This window comes from Triticum dicoccoides, chromosome 6A, assembly GCF_002162155.2.
Source record: "Triticum dicoccoides isolate Atlit2015 ecotype Zavitan chromosome 6A, WEW_v2.0, whole genome shotgun sequence".
Lineage (NCBI taxonomy): Eukaryota > Viridiplantae > Streptophyta > Magnoliopsida > Poales > Poaceae > Triticum > Triticum dicoccoides.
The window spans coordinates 629,963,987-629,970,862 of NC_041390.1; the positions used below are offsets into that span (position 1 = coordinate 629,963,987).

Here is a 6,876-nt window from a genome sequence, read left to right on the forward strand (position 1 = left end):
ATGAGGTGAGGTTAGAGTGCGTACCATCCGAGGAAACAACGTAGTCGATCTGAGTTGTTCTTTGGCGAAACTAGGTGGATGAAATAGTTAGCATATTGTATTATGTGGGTTTTAGTTTTACTTTCAAAAGGTAAATAGGAAGTTCCGACACCATATATTCAACCTTAATTATCATACAATTTTATCTTCTGCACATGTGTTAGATTTGTTCTCCGTGCCGACTTGAAGGAGTCACTCTTAATGTTGGCATGCAGAGCATGTCTAACGTCAGTGAAGGAGATAAAAGTATTAGACAAAATTCAATAAATGATGTTGGACCTACATATAGACCAATGCTGAAACTCGAGACATTTTAATGTACTTAATTTATGCCTAGATTTAGATACATGTGTTAAACAATAACTTAAATTCTTTAACTCATGCATCAAAAGTTAGAAAAAAATTGTGTAATAAATAAGGTTCGTTATATTATCCGTAGTCAATAATATCACAATCTAATAATAAACATCTCGCTTTGTGGTCTAAGTTATCTCATGTAAGATAGAGAATTGTCTGAGTTTAAATTTGGTCTTCCATTGATAAATTCAGCTTAGTTGTACAAACATGTGTTCTATTTCAGTAACACTGTACCAAAACAACTTTCCTAGAGAACCAACCAAACCAAGCAGACCACCTTTCCTCATAAGAGCCGAGCAGCAGATGTGCCCAGTCAGGGAGGAGGAGGAGGTGTGCCAATATGAGGAGGAAGGGTTAGGAGTGGAGTTATGAGGGAGCCAACAATTCTAAAGATAATGACTTTGCTCCCAAGTGTTGATGTTCTGAATGCCGCAAAAGGCGTTGCTGAGGCTAATAACATCGCAAAGTAAGTTGTTTCGACTTTGATATATGCAATTGTGTATGTGCAATGAATGTATAACATGTGTATGTTTTATGTGAACATCAAACTTTATGTGTAGTGTGTATGAATGTATGCAAATTGTGTACGTGGAATTGATATATGAAATGTATATTTGTATGTGATGACATATGAAATTCAATGTTTACATATATTTTTGTATAAGTGTGGTGACATGCACAACGCTGGTAATGCTAGCAGTGTACCACACTTGCCAAAGCCACCACAACTCATCACTGATCGTCCTTAGTGGCGTGGCCACGGCAGTAGTTACTTGCCCATGGACACACCTTTAACAGTCAGTACTAACCTGCCGAATATCAGCAATGACGCTTAGTCGGGTGACTGGTCAGTGATAAGGCTCCATCACTAAAAGAAAACCAGTGAGGTGTCATCGACCGGTTAGTGAGGATGGTTTTTAGTCGGTCAGCATTAAATGACCCTACAGTAGTGTTCATAACTAGGACATCATGTAAACATAACTAAAACGGATTAATAGAAGTGTATCCTTGATACGTCCTAAATGTATCTACTTTTTTGACCACTTTACTCAAGGTTTCTCCTCTAAATTTGCTTATTTTAAATAATATTTTCCTAACTAACATTTTTCGGCAGAGTTGCATATGGTGCTATTTATTTATGTAGGCATTGAACTTCCTTAGAAGAATAAAAATGGAGTCGGTTTTGGACCGAAAGAGGGCCACACCCTAAAGGAGGGCTTGTGATCACAACAGGGCATGTGTCTGATGAGCCAAAAATATATCGGATCAATCGTAGTCCTTTCAATAAGTAAGAGTGTCAAATCCAACGAGGGGCAAAAGGAAATGACAAGCGGTTTTCAGCAAGGTATTCTCTGCAAGTACTGAAAGTAGCGGTAATAGATAGTTTTGGTAGCAAGATAATTCGTAACAAGTAACAAGTAGTAATGGTAACAAAAGTGCGGCAATGTGGCCCAATCCTATTTGTAGCAAAGGACAGGCCAGAACGAACTTGTATAATAAGCAAAGCGTTCTCGAGGACACATGTGAATTTCATCTAGTCACTTTCATCATGTTTGCTTGATTCACATCCGCTACTATGATAATTTGATATGTGGGTGGACCGGTGCTTGGGTGCTGTTCTTACTTGAACAAGCCTCCCACTTATGATTACCCCCTCCCGCAAGCATCCGCAACTACGAAAGAAGAATTAAGATAACTCCAACCATAGTGTGAAACATATGGATCCAAATCAGCTCCTTACGGAATAGCGCATAAACTAGGGTTTAAGCTTCTGTCACTAGCAACCCATCATCTAATTACTACTCCAAAATGACTTCCTTTAGACCCAAAGATGGTGAAGTGTCATGTAGTCGATGTCCACATGACACCACTAAAGGAAGCAACAACATACATATCATCAACATATCGGACGAATACCAAATTCACATGATTACTTACGAAAAGACTTCTCCCATGTCTTCAAGAACAAAAGTAACTACTCACAAATAATATTCATGTTCAAGATCAGAGGGGTATTGAATAGCATTAAGGATCTGAACATATAATCTTCCACCAAATAAACCAACTGGCATCAACTACAAGATGTAATCAACACTACTAGCAACCCATAGGTACCAATCTGAGGTTTGGAGACAAAGATTGAATACAAGAGATGAACTAGGGTTTGAGATGAGATGGTGCTGGTGAAAATGTTGATGAAGATTGGTCCTCCCATGATAAGAGGATCGTTGCTAATGTCGATGGCTTCGATTTTCCCCTACCAGAGGGAAGTATCCCAGACGGAATCGCTCCGCTGGAGAGCAAAATAGCTCCTGCCCAGGTTCCGCCTCGAGACAGCGGCGCTTTTCCCGAAAGTCTTCTCTTGATTTTTTATAGGGAAAATGGCTTCATATAGCAGAAGGAGGGGGGGGGGGGCAGACGCCAGCCAGGGGCCCCACAAGGCATCCCTGTTGCCTTGTGGGCAACTGGTGGGTCCCGTCTGGTATTTCTTTTCTCCAACATTTTTTATATATATTCAATAAAAAATCTTCGTGAAATTTCAGGTCAATTGGAGCTCTGTAGAATAGGGATATCTGATGTGGCTATTTCAGGTCTAGAATTCCAGCTGCGGACATTCTCCCTCTTCATGTAAATCTTGGAAAATAAGAGAGAAATGCATAAGAATTGTACCATAAAGTGAAATAATGATTAAAAACATAATAATTATTCATAGGAAATCATGATGCAAATTGGACGTATCAGTGTCCGAGTGTGCGTGGCACCCCCAGGCACCCTTTGCCTCCATATTTTACCTATAAGACTGTTGGAAATATGCCATAGAGACAATAATATTGTACTGTTAAATTTCCATAGTCATAATTATGGAGTTTATATTTCATGCTATATCTGGTATGATCCTGGATTTTATGATTTAGTGGAAAACTCATATTCAGGATTAGCTCAAGTGTTGTTGGTGATCACGTTTTTTGGATCTTAGGATAACATAAGTGTAACAATAGCCCTAAAACAACATTGAGATTATGACGTTAGAAGAACGGTCATATTGAATTGACCAAATCTTGTATGTTACGAATTGAGTTAATATCGTCTATAATCAATTGTAATAACATAGTGTGTTAACGTGTGAATTTTGTCCTTAGACCATGAGAGTATTTTGGTCACTTCTTACCATACGGTGGGGTTTGGTGTTTCTCAAACGTCACCTATAACACGGAAATCATAATGAAAACTTACGGGTTCATCGGAAAGTTTGACAAGTGGCCGGAGAGCTCAAGAGTAGGATTTTCTCCTTCGACGATGGAGAGATATTCTTAGGCCCCTCTCGGTGTGATGGCATCAATCATCATATGGCCAGACACAGGTTACTTCGTCACAAGGATGCTGAAACACAGTAATGAGAAAGAAGAACAAAACCGGTAACAAGGATTTCGATATAATGAGCATAGTGATGACTCAGAAGGATACCGATGCATCTTGGGTTTTGTAAAGTATCACAAAGAAAAGGGAACATCACATGATAACCAAAGGTTCACTCGAATATCATTTGCGTGCTCCTAGGGATCAATATGGACGTCCACGTTTCTGATGTTGGACATTGAACAAACGATTCGTTCATGTCTATGAGTTACGAACCTACGGGGTCACAAGCTTAAAGAAATCACATATGATAAGTGCTAGTAGGATGGCTTAGTGAAGAGAATATATATGTGGGATTGTTTCATTAATATTCAGAATAGTTCTAAGAGGATCCGGAAGCGTTTTGGAGTCACCGGAAGGGTTTCGATGAATATCGGGTAATATCGGATATTGCCCACAATATATATATATATATATATATATGTGGATAGTGTTTCTTGGGATGTTAAATTATATATATATATATATATATATATATATATATATAATGGTCTAATTTTTTTGAACTATTTTATATTTAATTTAACATCAACCGGCCTTAAAAGGCCAAGAGGTGGAAGGAATTATGGGCCACAAGGGCCCATAAGGAAGTGGCGCCCCCCCTTGCCATATAGGGGGGCCGAATTGGACTTGGGGAGGAGTCCTACTCCTCCACCATGGCCGGCGCCCCATGGAGGGACTTTGCCCCCTTGTTGGCTGCCCTCTCCTCCTCCTCCAACCTATATATACTAGGGTTTTTTGCTCTATTGAAGTGACATGCTTTGGAGCCTCCTTTAGCAGTTCTAGTTCTAGTTGGTCATAGTTGACTAATTACAGCTAGGATAATCCTCTTGTTCTCATAATTATAAGCCTTATGTGGTTCTAATCTCCTCCCTCTAATTCTCTAGCGGCGATTACCTCTGGACGGCGAAGCGCTGCCGGATCGTGAAGGTTGCACGCTTGCAATCAAGTAGAGAGGACATGCTTTCGGTTTTCGGTTTGAGGGACTATTTGTGGGTGGTACGAGGGATCATTCATCGACGGTTCAAGGGACTCCAAATATGATCTACATCAGCACGTTCTTCTTCTGCTGCAACTCGGTGACGGTAAGCATCCTGATCGCAACCCGTTATACAACTTCATATTGATCTTGGGTGATCGTAGGTGCAATTTTTTTTCTAGTATGTTTCCCAACAAAGACCCCCTCTACCTAGAAAGCCTCAGAGTTACTCATGTAATTTTCATGGACTAGAGTCCATCGATGTAGAAGGCGGTCTGGACACTAGTCTCACCTTTGAAGGAAGCTGTTAGCCAGCATCAATATTATATATTAGTCTTTAATTGCGATCTTTAGTCATGATTTGAAGCAATAAATACGTGAGTCACCGGAAGAGATGGACAGAGAGAATGGAAGTATTGATGAAGATACCATGCCAACAGTAATTTATTAGATACATAAGTAAAATAACCAATATAATTTAGTAATATATATCCTAGACATGGTTGTTCCTAAACTGAGAAATAAATATTCCACATTGAGTGAGAATTAGTCCTCATGAAAAAGATAAAGATATGTCCGGGATTGGTTTTGACGTAAAAATATATCATCATAATAATACAAGAATACATAGTGTAAAGGGAAAACAAATGCAAGATATACCAACATCGATTAAATGGATGGTTCATGAAAGAAGCCATATGAGAAACATCTATGCAAATATTATTTTTCCACGATTGAGAAATAACTATTTAAGACTGACTGAGAAATAGTCCCTTAATAAAATATACAATATAATGCGTGGCACTAATTTTAAAGTAACGAGATATCATGATATCAATACCAGTATTATATATGTAGTGTAAAGAGAATAAAAATGCAAAACTTATCAACATTAGTTAGTAGATAATAAATGCAAGAAATGATACGAGCAACATCTATCAAAGATATGATTGTCCTTTGATGAAGAAATAACCATTACATACTGACTAAGATTAATAGTTCCTCAATAAATACAAAATATGATGATTTGTGTCCCATTGCTTTTGGCGTAACAAGATATCATGATATAAAATACAATACAAATAGTATAAAGATAGTACGCATGCAACATATATCAACATTAATTTACTAAATAACAAATTTAATAAACCATATGAGAAATTTTTGTTTAAGATATGGCTGTGCCTCTATATAAAGCCAACAAACAGAGGGAGCTTTGGCAGGAAAGAAACACACTATAAGAACACAAGGAGCACGAACCTACACAAGTCACCCGCCTCTTCTCCTCATGGCACCCGTAAATCGAGGCAACACAAGGAGGGCTAGGTCCATTGCTTTCCTTGTCCTTGTGGTGATGTTTGCTTGTACCATGTCCTCCTGCCATGCACGAGCTAAGAAATGTTTGAAAGTGCTAATCTAGAATAATCTTGTCTTGTTGAATTGCTAATGATGAGTACAATGTTATTGCATCTACAGGTGGAGAGCCGTATTGCATAAATTATCCACTAGGATGCTCTGAGCCTAGTTGCATGGAGGAATGCAATTTAATAGACAAGGGTCTTCATTCCTTCTATTGTAACCACATTGGGCAATGTTGTTGTTGGCCCCTATAGTTTGATCGGACACAACCATTTTGGTTATGGCTCCATGACGTCTAATGAATCTTGATTGTGATTGTGTGATGCAATCTCGGGGAATAAACTCCTTGCATGGAATGCGCAGCTCTATTTGATGTAGATGGAATAATATGTTCCTTTAGAATGTGATTAGTGGCATCTGCTGCAAACCATCTTTCTTTTCTTGTATGACCAACTTTTCAATTCAACTCAATGATTTAAAAGTATGAATAAACAATCTTTCTACTTGATTTTCATTGTATGGGTCTATTTCCTATAGGAATCAATTCCTCTAAATTTCTTCCAAAAACCCGAACCCTCAACATTGTGTCCATGGTAGCCCTTGGAACATTGTGCTGCTTATCGGACATGAGAAAACCCAAAAATATCAATAAATCCATGAAACATGGAATTGGTACCATACATGCAATCTGATATGACCTGAAAAAATTCAGTGTGACGAAAACT

The 6,876-nt window shown here is 38.5% G+C and overlaps 1 long non-coding RNA gene across 1 annotated transcript; it reads left to right on the top strand.

Annotated features, from left to right (window-relative positions):
• Positions 1–4,587: 4,587 nt before the first annotated feature.
• Positions 4,588–6,659, top strand: LOC119314818. The gene is made up of 2 exons (XR_005152468.1): positions 4,588–4,898; positions 6,269–6,659. It is a non-coding gene; the product is annotated as an uncharacterized LOC119314818 (long non-coding RNA).
• Positions 6,660–6,876: the final 217 nt, after the last annotated feature.